The sequence below is a fragment of the Hyperolius riggenbachi genome, chromosome 10 (assembly GCF_040937935.1).
Source record: "Hyperolius riggenbachi isolate aHypRig1 chromosome 10, aHypRig1.pri, whole genome shotgun sequence".
Taxonomy (NCBI): Eukaryota; Metazoa; Chordata; class Amphibia; order Anura; family Hyperoliidae; genus Hyperolius; species Hyperolius riggenbachi.
In genome coordinates this window covers 248,056,694-248,071,777 of record NC_090655.1, presented here as the reverse complement: position 1 = coordinate 248,071,777, position 15,084 = coordinate 248,056,694, and the positions used below count along the sequence as shown (strand labels likewise).

At 45.8% G+C, this 15,084-nt stretch overlaps 1 protein-coding gene across 2 annotated transcripts in view; it reads left to right on the top strand.

Moving 5' to 3' along the window:
• Nucleotides 1-15,084, top strand: part of LOC137535190 (uncharacterized) — a 200,991-nt gene that overhangs the window by 182,888 nt on the left and 3,019 nt on the right. The gene's annotated exons all lie outside the window — the stretch shown is intronic.

Genomic DNA, 15,084 nt, shown 5'->3' with positions numbered 1-15,084 from the left:
TCTACTTTCCAAAATGGGGTCATTTGTGGGGTGTGTTTACTGTTCTGGCATTTTGGGGGGGTGCTAAATTGTAAGCACCCCTGTAAAGCCTAAAGGTGCTCATAGGACTTTGGGCCCCTTAGCTCACCTAGGCTGCAAAAAAGTGTCATACATGTGGTATCGCCGTACTCAGGAGGAATAGTATAATGTGTTGTGGGGTGTATTTTTACACATACCCATGCTGGGTGGGAGAAATATCTCTGTAAATGAGATTTTTTTTTTACATTTGTTACACACAATTGTCCATTTACAGAGAGATTTCTCCCACCCAGCATGGGTATGTGTAAAAATACACCCCAAAACACATTATACTACTTCTCCTGAGTACGGCGATACCACGTGTGACACTTTTTTGCAGCCTAGGTGTGCTAAGGGGCCCAACATCCTATGAGTACCTTTAGGATTTCACAGGTCATTTTGATGCATTTGGTTTCTAGACTACTACTCACAGTTTAGAGCCCCTAAAATGCCAGGGCAGTATAGGAACCCCACAAATGACCCCATTTTAGAAAGACACCCCAAGGTATTCCGTTAGGAGGATGGAGCGTTCATAGAAGATTTTATTTTTTGTCACAAGTTAGCGGAAATTGATTTTTATTGTTTTTTTTCACAAAGTGTAATTTTCCACTAACTTGTGACAAAAATAAAATCTTCTATGAACTTACCATACACCTAACGGAATACATTGGGTTGTCTTCTTCCTAAAATGGGGTCACTTGTGGGGTTCCACCAAAAAGGCTGGGCATGGTAACTTTTTGGATTGGCGGTTGCGTATTGTGTGGCATAACGGTTGGTCTCAGCCACAGTTAAGTCGTAGAGACCAGCAGTGATCAGAAAAAAATTCTGTCACTGCGGTGGGGCAGGTGAGGGTTTGGCCGGGTGATCAGAAGCCCGCAGGGGGCAGATTAGGGCCTGATCTGATGGATAGGAGTGCTAGGTGGTGACAGGAGGTGATTGATGGGTGTCTCAGGGGGTGATTAGAGGGGAGAATAGATGCAATCAATGCACTGGGGAGGTGATCGGAAGGAGGTCTGAGGGTTTGGCCGGGTGATCAGGAGCCCACACGGGGCAAATTAGGGCCTGATCTGATGGGTAGGTGTGCTAGGGAGTGACTGGTGATGACAGGAGGTGATTGATGGGTGTCTCAGGGTGTGATTAGAGGGGGGAATACATGCAAGCAATGCACTGGGGAGGTGATTGGGGGGGGGGGTGTTTGAGGGAGATCTGAGGGTGTGTGGGCGAGTGATTGGGTGCCCACAAGGGGCAGATCGGGGTCTGATCTGATGGGTATAATGGGTAGCAGTGACAGGTGGTGACAGAGGGTAATTGATGGGTGATCAGTGGGTGATTAGAGGGGAGAACAGATGTAAATAATGCACTGGGGAGGTCCCAGGATTCAGTCCCCCAGGAGCCACCGTCGATCGGCGTTACGCGGTCCTGGGGGTGCCACTTTGCCGACGCCCATAGGTAGTGTGCGGTCGGCAAGTGGTTAAAGGGAATCCAAAGTGAGACACATGCAGTATGGAGGCTGACATTTATTTCCTTTTAAACAATGCATATTGACTGGCTGTCCTGCTGAGCTTCTGCCTGTAATATTTTTAGCCATAGACCCTGAACAAGCATGACAAGATTATCAGTATGCTTGTTTCAGGTGTGTGATTCAGACACTACTGTCCAGAAATATCAGCAGTACTGCCAGGTAGCTGGCATTATTTAACCTCCCTGGCGTTTTTATACCATGCGACGCACGGCCGCGGGAGGGTTTTTTGACCTAATTTTTGGCCGAGGGGGGGTTAATCTTACCCATCAGTAATCTTCTTGCTCCGTCACTCGGCGCCTCCCACGATGCATTCCATTCCGGCGTCACGTGATTACATACACTTCCTCCTTCCGGGTTGAAGGAGGAAGTGTATAGTCACGTGCCGCCAGAATGGAACACAGCGTGGGAGGCGCCGATGGACGGACGAAGAAGATGACTGATGGGTAAGATTAATCCCCCCTCGGCCACCCGCACAGCTTCAGTAATTAGCAGGATGAAATTCGGCTAACCCTATCCGAATTTCATCCAAAGCCGAATTTGAGAGGATGCCTAGTTATCAGTAGACCTCCAGGATGCGTACTTACACATCCCAATTCACGAAGATCTTCAAGAGTTCCTGAGGTTCCTCAGAGTTCAGAAACTGCGAGTGTATCACAATCTGGACGATATCCTACTACTGGGCGGCAATCAAGAAGAGATTCTTCAAAACAGAAATACCCTGGTGGACACCTTGATGAAGTTTGGGTGGTTGATAAATTTGGAGAAAAGTCAGCTTTCTCCAACCCAGGATTTGTTATTTTTGGGCGCCAGGTTCCAGACTCATTTAAACTCTATATCAATCCCTCCAGAGAAGATTCCTATCATTCAAAACAAAGTGAGAGAAATGTTGACCTACCCAGTGGCATCTGCAAGGACTTGTCTCAGCTTATTAGGCAGGCACATTATCATCGACCATCCCTATGCTTCCATGGGCCCACTGGCACATTCAGGACTTCCAAGCAGGATTTCTACATCAATGGGACAGGTCGAATCTCAACCAACGTATCCTACTACTCAAAACGACAGTCTTCGTTGGTGGCTACTAAACCACAAAATCAGTCAGCATTTACAATTCATGCCGGATCCCCCTGTAATAATAACAGATGCCAGCAAGAGGGGATGGGGAGCGACATGCAACCAGTTAACAGCCCAAGGATTCTGGAGTCAGGAAACTTCAGCAGAGTCATCAAATGCACGGGAGTTGAGAGATCAACAAGAACTGTTTGATCTGAATAGACAACAAAACAGCGGTGGCATACATCGAGAGACAAGGGGGGACTCAAAGTCATACGCTTTTGAAGATAGCCAGTTACATCTTTCAGCTAGCGGAGGACAATCTATTGTCTCTCCGTGCAGTATATGTTTCTGGGGGTTCTGAATACAGAGGCAGATTTTCGGATCTGGACAACGAGTGGTCGTTGGATCACGAGTCATTTTCTCTAATCTGCAAAAGAAGGGGCCCTCCGCAAATAGACATGATGGCAACTCAGCACAACACCAAGTGCAAGAGATTTATAGCGAGGTACTCATTCAAAGGTGCGGAAGCAATAGATGTCTTGACAACCCCCTGGAACTTTACGAATGGTTATATGTTCCCTCCAATACCGATGATATACAACCTACTGAGGAGGATACAAGAGCCGGTCACAGTAACGGCAATCCTACCAGATTGGCCTCGATGCCCGTGGTATCCCCTGTTACTGAATCTGCAGATAACAGATCCCATTATGCTTCCAGTAAAGAGAACATTCTTGTCACAAGGTCCATTCCTCCACCCGAATCCGGGACGGTTGAATTTGTGGGCATGGAGGTTGAGAGGCGGAAACTGGAACAATTAGGTTGCTCAGCAGAAGTCATTAATATGCTGCTTCAGGCCAGAAAGCCCTCAACCAATAAAACATACCACAGCATCTGGGAAAGGTTCTCAGCCTTCGCGGCATCAGCTGCTTTCAATCCGCTACAAGTAGAGACCTTAGCAGGTCTTGGCATTTCTACAGACAGGAGTAGAAAAGGGGCTAAGTTATCATGCCATAAAGGTCCAGATTTTAGCCATTTCTGCCTTATAGGCCTCCAAGGGAAATATCCTACTCGCAATGGGACCTTACCCTAGTACTGGAATTCCTATCGGGGAGTCCGTTTGAACCACTTCTTAACTGTTCATTGTGGAATCTGACATTAAAGACCGCTTTTCTGGTGGCAATAACATGAGTGTCAGAACTTAATGCCCTGGCATGCAAAGAGCCATATCTAACCTTTTTTCACGACAGAGTCCAGTTAAAGCCAGTGGATTCCTTCTTACCGAAAGTTGTCAAGTCGTTTCATATTAATCAGGAGTGGTCTCTTCCAGTCTTCCAGAATGATGCAGATTCGGCTCTGCATACTTTAGATGTCTCTAGAACGCTAAAGGCTTATCTAGAAGCAACTGAATCTATCAGAAAGTTGGACCGCTTGTTTGTTATCCCCTCGGGTACAGAAAGGGGCAGATGGCTTCCGCAAGAACAATTGCGTAGGGGTTAATAAAAACAATTCAAGGGGCATATCGGGCTATTGGTTTGCAACCCCCAGATTAAATCAGGGCGCACTCGACCAGAGGTGTTTCTTCCTCGTGGGCAGCATATTCGAATGTCTCCGCATCCAAGATTTGTCAAGCCGCTAATTGAACAAACATTAACACTTTTATTTCACATTATAAAGTGGATGTATCTGTAAATACTTCTTTAGAATTTGGGCGAGCTCTAATCTCCTCGTCGTGTACTCGTGAATACATTTTTTGCAGCATATTCTGTCTCCCTCCCTCCCTTTTTTTCTACTAGTTAGATCCCAATGTGCTGCGATGGAGGCATAAGGAAAACGGAAAATTGTTACTTACCTATCAGTAATTTTCCTTTCCTGATGCATCCATTGCAGCACATGGATCCCACCCATCTATTCGGCGAGGATCCTAGCTACAAAGACAGCGAGCAGCTCCTCAAAGCTTTATTTAAATATTCACTGGTCCTATGGGGTAAAGGGGCGTGGCCATTACCCAATGTGCTGCCATGGATGCATCTGGAAAGGAAAATTACTGATAGGTAAGTAACAATTTTCCGTTATATGTCCGGCGCAGGCTTTTGCATTGGCTTGGCGAAAGCTTATATAAAATATAGGTTAGCAGTAGTTAGCCAAAAAGACACAAGAGGGTATCAAAAAGTCTGTTGGTGCTCGATGATGTAAGCGGTAAGGCCACGAATATGGTGGAATATGCTAATAGCCAAAGTGCACGAGAACAGTTGAGGAAGAGATGTAACCGTGCAGGTGCAAGGCAAATACTCTAGCAGCGCAACATAGGAAGGAGGAAACATCGCAATATTTGCTATACCTGAGAAGCTGGAAGCATGGGGCCACGGCTGAGCATTCTGGATGAGGTAGTTTAAAATGGAGGAACGCTATAGATTTAAAAATTAAGGAGTTTACATAATGGCAGCTAGTAAACGCACAGAGGGTTATTTTGATTTAAATACTTTGCAACCATGCTAAGAATGAGTAAAGTTCGGCAAAAGGGCGGTACTGAAATAGCCGCATCACATGATTGTGAAGTCCTGTAAAAAGCGTCTCCCAAATGCCAATAGTTACACCCCTGATGAGTCATACCGACGAAACTAGTCGGGTAGAGCTTGGCAGGATGGGAGACACCAAACACACATGCTGCTACTGATTTTAAATGCGCAAAGCTTTTGACAATTGTAAGTGCACTAATTTTTAAAGTTTGTTTATTAAACGGTATTATGCTATGGAAGCTTTTCCTTAAGTTTAAGGCTGATTCTTGTTGGAGAAAACTCAGAGATTGGATCCAAAAGTGTGTCAGGCTGGTCATACTGGGGTCAGAAACAGGAATTGGTGAGAGGCTCTAGATTCATTTGGAGTGGGTTCACACTGCTGGTGTCAAGGTGAAGGGATTTAAACAGTGCAGACATACTGCACCAAAGAGCTGTGTGTTTCTTTTCTATGGGCTGACAATGTGGAGGAGGCTATTGATGTGGAGAAGGTTGCAGGCTGGGCCAAAAACACTATAGCTGATCCTTGGGATTGGCCATAACATCTGCTGAGGGCATTGCATGTGGCATGAATACAGTAATTGAAGGGTCAATATACTGGACATGCTACACCATAGAAGTGTTTATTTCTGTTTTTGAGTGATTTAAGATGCATTTGGGGGACAAAAATATACTGGCTGGGCCACAAACCTTTTGAGCTGATCTGTGATCGATTGGTATTGACATCTGGTGAGCACATTGCATGTATGTGTGCATTTAAGGTGGTGATTTATTGGACATACTACACCATATTTGTTCTTTATATTCCTTTATATATCTGCGAGTGAGTGAAGATATCCTCTGGGACAAGGAGTACTGGCTGGGCCAAAAGCGTACTGGCTGATCTGTTATCGATTGGCATAAATATCTGGTGAGAGCATTGTATGTGTATGGGCACCAGGGATGTGGACTGATTGAACATACTACACCATTTTTGTGTTTTCTTTTCTTTTTGAGCCAATTTGAAGATACAAAGCAGGAGAGAGAACACTGGCTGGGCCAAGAAACGCATTGGCTGATCTGTAATCGATTAGCATTGTATTCTGGTGAGCGTATTATGAGAGCATTATGTATTGAAGAACTGTGCGAAGTAGAGTGCATATCATTGAACTGCACCAAGTGGACAATAGAGTGCTTGTAGCAAGGACTTGTCGAGCGCTAGACCATTTTACTAATAATTCACCTCTATGCATTGTCTGTTCCTTTCCTCGTTCCCCCCAGTCCCAGTAATCATTAATTTAGCATTTACCTGTTGTAAAATCTTTCCTCACCCTGATTTACCATCTGAAGGTTATCACAGGTGGCGACATCTATAGTCCTGTCAGGTGCAGCTCTATGGAATGTTTGGTTACTCTGTGTTCCTAAGCCAGTACAAAATATACCCGACCTCCCAGAATGCTCTGGGGTGAGAATTCTGCATAACTAATCAGCCTAGGTTGTGACATGACTGGGAGGGTGGGGGTACATAGTGATATACAGCATTAATGTATATAGATACTGGAAGTTTTTCTAATGCTGAATCCAGGATGATTAAACGTGTTATCTTTAGTGTATTCTTATTATTCTATATGCCACTACAATGCCTCTTTAAATCTGACATTTAAGGTGGCCATACACTGGTCGATTTGCCATCAGATTCGACCAACAGATAGATCCCTCTCTGATCGAATCTGATCAGAGAGGGATCATATGGCTGCTTTTTGTGCAAACAGATTGTGAATCGATTTCAGCATGAAATCGATTCACCATCTGTGCCGCTGCCGTTCCCCCCGCTGTACTGTTTAAACTTCCTGCCGGGACAGAAAGAAGTGAAGCCTGCTGGACTCGGAGCCCAGCGCGGAGACAGAGCAGCGGTGACCATGGGACTTGCGCCGGCGGAACAGGTAATGTATTAGCACTGTGTTGCGTCGGGCATTCGAACGCCGCTATCGATGCACTCCTGACCCGCCAGCGATTGAACAAAATCTTCCACACGGACGGCTCGACGGGAATCGACGGGAACGATTGATTTCGGATCACAGTGTTCAACTCTGCAGTATATCAGCAGGAAAATCGTTAGGTGTATGGGGCCCTTAAGGGTAGGAACACACTGGGCAGAAACGCTAGCGTTGCAGAAAACACACATAATGCACGTCGATGGGCCGCATAAAAAAATGCATATGTTTGCATTCTGCAATATGCTTTTTTTAAAAACGCAGGACTTGCTGCATATTTTTCCAAAACACATCTAAAGCACACATAATAAATGCCAATGGTGACGCCGAGGTATTGCATTTTAGTGGGTTTTTTTTTGGTTTTTTTTAAACAAGTTTGATGATATAGTTCCACTTCCTGTTGACTTCCCAGTGATTAGCATAAAACCCATATAAAAAACGCATACAAAATGCACAGACGCATATGCGATTTTTTTTTTTTTATGTACAGAATGCAAGACAAGCGCATGTGCAAGACGCAAACACACTCAAAACGCACAAATGCTACCTCTCACTTCACACACCGCTTAGTGTGTTCCCACCCTCAGTGCAGGAACGCACGAGGCAGAATTGCATATGCGGTTTCCATAGCACATAGTGGAAAACACATAGCGATTCTGCCTAGTGTGTTCTTACCCTCAGTGTTTTGCTTTTAAACAATTCTGGATCCTGTCAAACAGGAATGTTGGGATCATCATTGGCACAATTAGTGGTGAGCAAAAAATGTGTCAAATTGGAAAACTTTGCTCCACATGAAGTGGAACTTGTAGGGGCTAAAGTGAGAACTTTCTATGGACTAATTCATTCCTGAAGGGGCTACTTAATTTAAAGAGGATCTGTAACGTCAAAAGATCCCCTGGGGGGTACTCACCTCGGGTGGGGGAAGCCTCCGGATCCTAATGAGGCTTCCCACGCCGTCCTCCGTCCCTCAGGGGTCTCGCTGCAGCCCTCCGAGAATAATGACGTCAATATTTACCTTCCTGGCTCCTGCGCAGGCGCTCTGACGGCTGTCGGCTCCGAACTACACGGAAATACCCGATCGCCGTCGGGTCTGCTCTACTGCGCAGGCGCAAGTTTCCGGCGCCTGCGCAGTAGAGCAGACCCGACTGAGATCGGGTATTTCCGTGTAGTTCGGAGCCGAGAGCAGCCACAGTGCTGGAGCCTGCAAAGGTAAATATTGAACTGACAGTCGGGTCTGTCGCCAGCTGTTCGGAGGGCTGCAGCGAGACCCCCGTGGGACAGAGGACGGCGTGGGAAGCCTCATTAGGATCCGGAGGCTTCCCCCACCCGAGGTGAGTCCCCCCAGGGGATCTTTTTGACGTTACAGAGTCTCTTTAAGGAACATGCTGTAGGAGACTTTATTCGATTCTGGAGCTGCCTATGAATCAATCAGATTCATTGGCAGCTCCACAATCGAATAAAGTCTCCTACAAATTTCTGACTCAGTCTGTGAATGTTGCTTATCAAAATGCAACAGTAATTACTGGATTTGGGCAGCAGTTTCAATACCCCACCAGATCAGTCTCCTGTGGAAGCTGCAGTTCCTTATATCAAACACCAGGTAGTGAAATATAGCCAGAAGCAGTAAACAGGAAAAGGCAGAGCATACAAGCAGGAAGTTCTGGGTTAGAGGTAACAGGAAGTGAAGTGCAGACATTTCTGAAACTGGCAGCAGAAGAGGTAATATGTTTTTGCTTAATAATAATACATTAAAATACATGATAACATGGTCTGTGTGCCACTGTTGCATGGAACAACTATTTTTAACAATTGGATAATGTTTAGTTAAAACTGTATATACCTATGATTACTCTGGAACTTTCCTGAATACTGGAGAGGGGAAACCCCCTTCCTGATGATCTTACAGTGGACTGTCCCCCCAGCTCCTGATGTCGGTCTGGAATAGGGTTGCCAGGTCGGCTTATGGAGAAAACCGGACAGGGGGTGGAGTTAGGGGTGGAGTTAGGGGCGGAGTCAGAAGCACACTTTTATGTAGAGTGGGGCTAAGCAATGGGCTTTTTTAAAAAAATTTTTATAGTATTTATATCGCACTGACATCTTCTGCAGCACATTACAGAGTACATAGCCATGTCACTAACTGTCCTCACCAGTAGTACTGGTCCAGTGCACATAAGAGACAGTTTTTCACCAGTAACTGCACATAAGAGACAGCTTTTCACCAGTAAATGCACATTATAAGAGACACCTTTTCGCCAGTAAATGCACATAATAAGAGACAGCTTTTCCCCAGTAAATGCACAAGAGACAGCTTTTCACCAGTAAATGCACATAATAAGACACAGCTTTTCACCACTAAATGCACATAATGACAAACAGCCAGTGTTCCCAGTATATGTAGCCAGGGATATATGTGCCCAGTATATGTAGCCAGGGGGTATATATGTCCCAGTATATGTAGGCAGGGGTGTAAATGTCCCAGTATATGTAGCCAGGGGGTATATGTGCCCAGAATAGGTAGCCAGGGGCTATATGTGCCCAGAATAGGTAGCCAGGGGGTATATGTGCCCAGAATAGGTAGCCAGGGGCTATATGTGCCCAGAATAGGTAGCCAGGGGCTATATGTGCCCAGAATAGGTAGCCAGGGGCTATATGTGCCCAGAATAGGTAGCCAGGGGCTATATGTGCCCAGAATAGGTAGCCAGGGGCTATATGTGCCCAGAATAGGTAGCCAGGGGCTATATGTGCCCAGAATAGGTAGCCAGGGGCTATATGTGCCCAGAATAGGTAGCCAGGGGCTATATGTGCCCAGAATAGGTAGCCAGGGGCTATATGTGCCCAGAATAGGTAGCCAGGGGCTATATGTGCCCAGAATAGGTAGCCAGGGGCTATATGTGCCCAGAATAGGTAGCCAGGGGCTATATGTGCCCGGAATAGGTAGCCAGGGGCTATATGTGCCCGGAATAGGTAGCCAGGGGCTATATGTGCCCGGAATAAGTAGCCAGGGGGTATATGTGCCCGGAATAGGTAGCCAGGGGCTATATGTGCCCGGAATAAGTAGCCAGGGGCTATATGTGCCAAGAGAATAGGTAGCCAGGGGCTATATGTGCCCAGAATAGGTAGCCAGGGGCTATATGTGCCCAGAGAATAGGTAGCCAGGGGGTATATGTGCCCGGAATAGGTAGCCAGGGGCTATATGTGCCCAGAATAGGTAGCCAGGTGCCCCCCGCAGCGCAGGAGGAGAACAGTGCAGAGAGAGAGCTGGGAGCAGCGGTGGAGAAGGGGGGCAATCTCCCCCCCCCCTTGCCTTCCCTCACCTTAGGGTGCTGTCTCTCTCCCCTGCTGTCTCCTCCATCATATGCAGCAGGGTGGCGGGCGGAACTTACCTCTGTCGCAGGCGCCGGAAGTTCGGGTCCCGCAGCCGCTGAGAGAGATTTGACTCAAAAAAGATCCGGATCAAAGATCCGAATCATTCATGAGCCGGACAACACTATTCAGACTGATAGTGTTGTCCGGCTCATGAATGATTCGGATCTTTGATCCGGATCTTTTTTGAGTCAAATCTCTCTCAGCGGCTGCGGGACCCGAACTTCCGGCGCTGGAGCGACACAGAGGTAAGTTCCGCCCGCAGCCACCCGCCAGCTTGCACTTCATATTGGAGGAGACAGCGGGGAAAGAGAGCACCCTAAGGTGAGGGAAGGGGGGGGAGATTGCCCCCCTTCTCCACCGCTGCTCCCAGCTCTCTCTCTGCTGCGCTGTTCTCCTCCTGCGCTGCGGGGGGCGCTAAAACCGGACTGGGCCAGATTTATCAAGAGTGTCTGAGACAAAATATTAGTAGGTTTTCAGAAATCCGTGCAGAACTGTCTCAGGCATCTTAAGAAATCACTAGCTAGCATAGCTCCCAACTGTCCCTCTTTTGGAGGGACAGTCCCTCTTTGGGAGCCCTGTCCCTCTGTCCCTCTTTCCTCCTCATTTGTCCCTCTTTCAGGACTTTGTCCCTCTTTCTATGTAAATATACATATTTATCTACTAAAAAATATGTTTGATTGACTCTAAACTTTATTCCCATCCTTTAAATTGATATATTATTAATTTTAAAATGTTAATATGAAGGAAAATGAAGCACGATAGAAAGGACCAGTGTGGTTTGAATTATAAAACAACATATTTTTCTTACGAAATCTTTATGGTTTGCATGACTAGGGGTGTGACAGAGGCGTGATCAGGGGTGTGGCAGGGGCGTGGCTTAAGTGTCCCTCTTTCTCATCTCCAAAAGTTGGGAGGTATGAGCTAGTGCAGATTCCTTCTAAAACTGTTGTAAAATAGGAAGAGTTAGGAAGGTCTCAGAAAGTGCAGTATGTGAGGGGAATTGCTGTTGCTGAGGTAACCAACACACCTGCTGTGTTGATAGCAGCAGGCTCTGAGGAGGAATTCAGCAGGGGGGGAGGAGCACATCACAAATCATGTCTAGCCTGCACTCTGCAATCATGTCTACCTGCAGTTCTACACCTGTAGAACTGCTATCAAGCACTTCTTAATCTGCGCCAGTTTAGGGATGGATTTGCACTTTTCTTAACTGTAGTGCAGTTCTATAAATTCATGCTAAATTGCCACTATTACCTAGGATTTAAGAAGGTTCTTATTATCATACAGAACTGTTCTCCTTGCTGGTTAGAACAGATTAAGAAGAAAAAATTGTCAGTAATGCGTTGATAAACCTCCCCCCCCCCCCTGTTTCCTGCACTGCGGTCGGATATAGTCAAGCTTCTCAGATCAAGATCAGGCTTCTCAGACTATTACTGACAAAGTCTGACACTTTGTCACCCTTCTGCTCCATACTGCGCTGTGTAATTACATATTATGCTGGTGAGCATGCAGAGATACAGCACGTGAGGTGTCATGGTTGTCAACCCCGCTTTCCCACTGATAGACGGGTTGCCTCCTTATGTAGAGACCCCGCCCACTGCAGCAGCACTCAGAGATCACCCACGGTCCCCCCGCACAGCCATTATCATTATTATTGATTTATAAAGCACCAACATATTCTGTGGTGCTGTACAAAGTAGGAAAACAAACATGGGGTACATAATTATACAAACAATGATATACATCAAATATGGTAAATCTTATGTAGCTTGCTTGGCATCCATTGCCAATCCCTGCAGCTTCTGACAGCCTGTGAGCACTCTGGGGCAGTTACTGCAAGTGTAACCTGACACAAAAGTAGATGTGAAGTTCATAGCATGGGATGTCCTAGACATGCACGGTTCACAAACAGGAATAACAGTGCATGCCCAGTACACAGCTGTGCAGGAGCGCACAAGGAAGGGCGCAGAGTGGACAGAATGGGGGCTACAGCAGGAGTAGGTGGAGCCACAAGAAGAGACCTGATAGCCTAAGGAAGGAGCAGGGAGCTGTGAATTTCACATTTATTTTCACCTCAGATTCACTTTGTCTTGTGACTCACTGTCATACCTTACCGGGGACGCACGGCATCCTGGGTACTTAATGCAGGAGGAGAAGGACTTGTATACTTTATAGGATACATAAAAAATTCACAAAAGTATGCCAATGTGCACTCCGTGGTTCACGTTCTAAATGTCAATGTGCAAACATATATCAAAAACTGGAGGTAAAATGCGCACACTTGTCTCTAAGACACAAAGGGTTAAAAGTCTCACAGTTTTGTAGTCGCAATGTGTCTCCAAGGGCTTCACTTGTGAAAGCTGCTGGCCCATCAATCAAGCCTTGGTGCAGGACAATCACATCCACATGCAATAAAAAGAAGATAAATGCATAGCGTATAACTGCAATCACTAGTAACTCTTTCCACAGGGAAACCGTCACCAAGGTGATTAGGTCATGCAGATTGTACAGGACCACCTCAAACTAGCACCAGTGCCAGGACACCCCCCAATGTGCCTGCACTCACCGCACCAGCCTCCCAGTTCTCCGGAGGTAGGGAAGGGGGAAGCAGCCACTCAGAGCTTCTCAGCACAGCCTTGTTAGCCCAAAACACGCTGCAACTAAAGACACTAATATAGCGGAACTCCGTATGGTTTCATAAAAAGTTAAAACCAAATTGCACTCACAAGCCTTGGTAGGTAACAAGCGTATAGCATAACAGTCGGGGAAACCGCTCAGCTGTTGTCGTATCAGATACTAGTTTGCTTGTCCTCTCTGCCGGCTCTACTTCCTCCATCAGTCATGTGTGCGAAGGCGGAGCCTTACCTACCAAGGCTTGTGAGTGCAATTTGGTTTTAACTTTTTATGAAACTATACGGAGTTCCGCTATATTAGTATCTTTAGTTGCAGCGTGTTTTGGGCTAACAAGCCTGTGCTGAGAGGCTGGGAGTGGCTGCTTCCCCCTTCCCTACTTTCGGAGAACTGGGAGGCTGGTGCGGTGAGTGCGGGCACATTGGGGGGTGTCCTGGCACTGGTGCTAGTTTGAGGTGGTCCTGTACAGTCTGCATGACCTAATAACCATGGTGACTGTTTCCCTGTGGAAAGAGTTACTAGTGATCGCAGTTATACGCTATGCATTTATTTTCGTTTTATTGCATGTGGATGTGATTGTCCTGGAACAAGGCTTGATTGATGGTCAGCAGCTTTCACAAGTGAAGCCCTTGGAGACACATTGTGACTACAGAACTGTGAGACTTTTAATCCTTTGTGTCTTAGAGACAAGTGTGCACGTTTTACCTCCAGTTTTTGTTATAGGATACATGCAGACCCAGTGGCTTAGCACTGCAGAGGTTGTGACTGCACCGGGGCCCTGGACCAAAGGGGCCCTCCATCATCCAGCTTTTTAGCTTTCTATATTCTATTGGTGCGATGCTGGTAAAGAACATGGAATAGTGGTAGACCTTAACACACTGTTTCCTTACTCTGATCACACCTCTTGGACACTGCAGCTGTACTTGGTAGGATTTGGGGCTTCATAGCAATAGAGTGCTTGGTGCCCCATGTATAAATTGCACTGGGGCCCCAAGCTCATCAATTACGCCACAGTGCAGACCTGTATACTTTCTAAGATACATGAGGATTTGCATACTTTTTGTGGAAGTTAAAGTAATGCTAAATAAAAAAAACTGTATGATGAATTGTATGTGTAGTACAGATCATTAATAGAACTTTATTAGCGAAGAAAAGTCTCATGTTTTTATATTCAGGTATATGACTTTTTTCCATAGCATTGCATTCTATCATATTTGCAATTTACAAACCACACTCTGTATTTTAAACTATGAAACAGAGCCTAAAGCTAATGACCCTTTCAACTTCCCTGTATTAAAAATCTTATCTGATGCTGCCTTTCACTGTTTCATTACAGTATAAGTGCCTCAGAAAACAGCACTGTATCTGACTACACTGGTCGGCGAGCTCAGAGAAGCTCTTTTGCATGAATGACAAGTTAAGTTTCTTAACTCTTCCTGTACTGGAAACAATAGGAGACTCATATCTGTGCTGCTAATGTTCTATTTCCTAGCTGTACTACACATACAAATCATTATCTCATAAGTTTTATTTATGTTTTTTCACTTCACATATCCTTTGAAAGGACAATTGAAGCAAGAGGGATATGAAGGCTGTTATATTTAAGCAATACCAGTTGCCTGGCTGTCCTGCTGATCCTCTATCTCTACTTTTAGTCATAGCCCCCGAACAAGCATGCAGCATATCAGGTGTTCCTGACAGTATTGTCAGATCTGACAAGGTTAGTTGCATGCTTGTTTCTGGTGTTATTCAGACACTACTGCAGCCAAATAGATCAGCAGGGCTGCCAGGCAACTGGTATTGTTAAAAGGAAATAAATATATCAGCTTCCATATTCTTCTCACTTTAGATGTCCTTTAAGTAATCATTATCATTGGTCCCATGGAAAGTTCTAGTTAAAGCAAATCTTTAGTGATTAATTCTACTGAGCCTTTCCTGTCTCCTCTCAGCGTTTCCTGTCATGTGC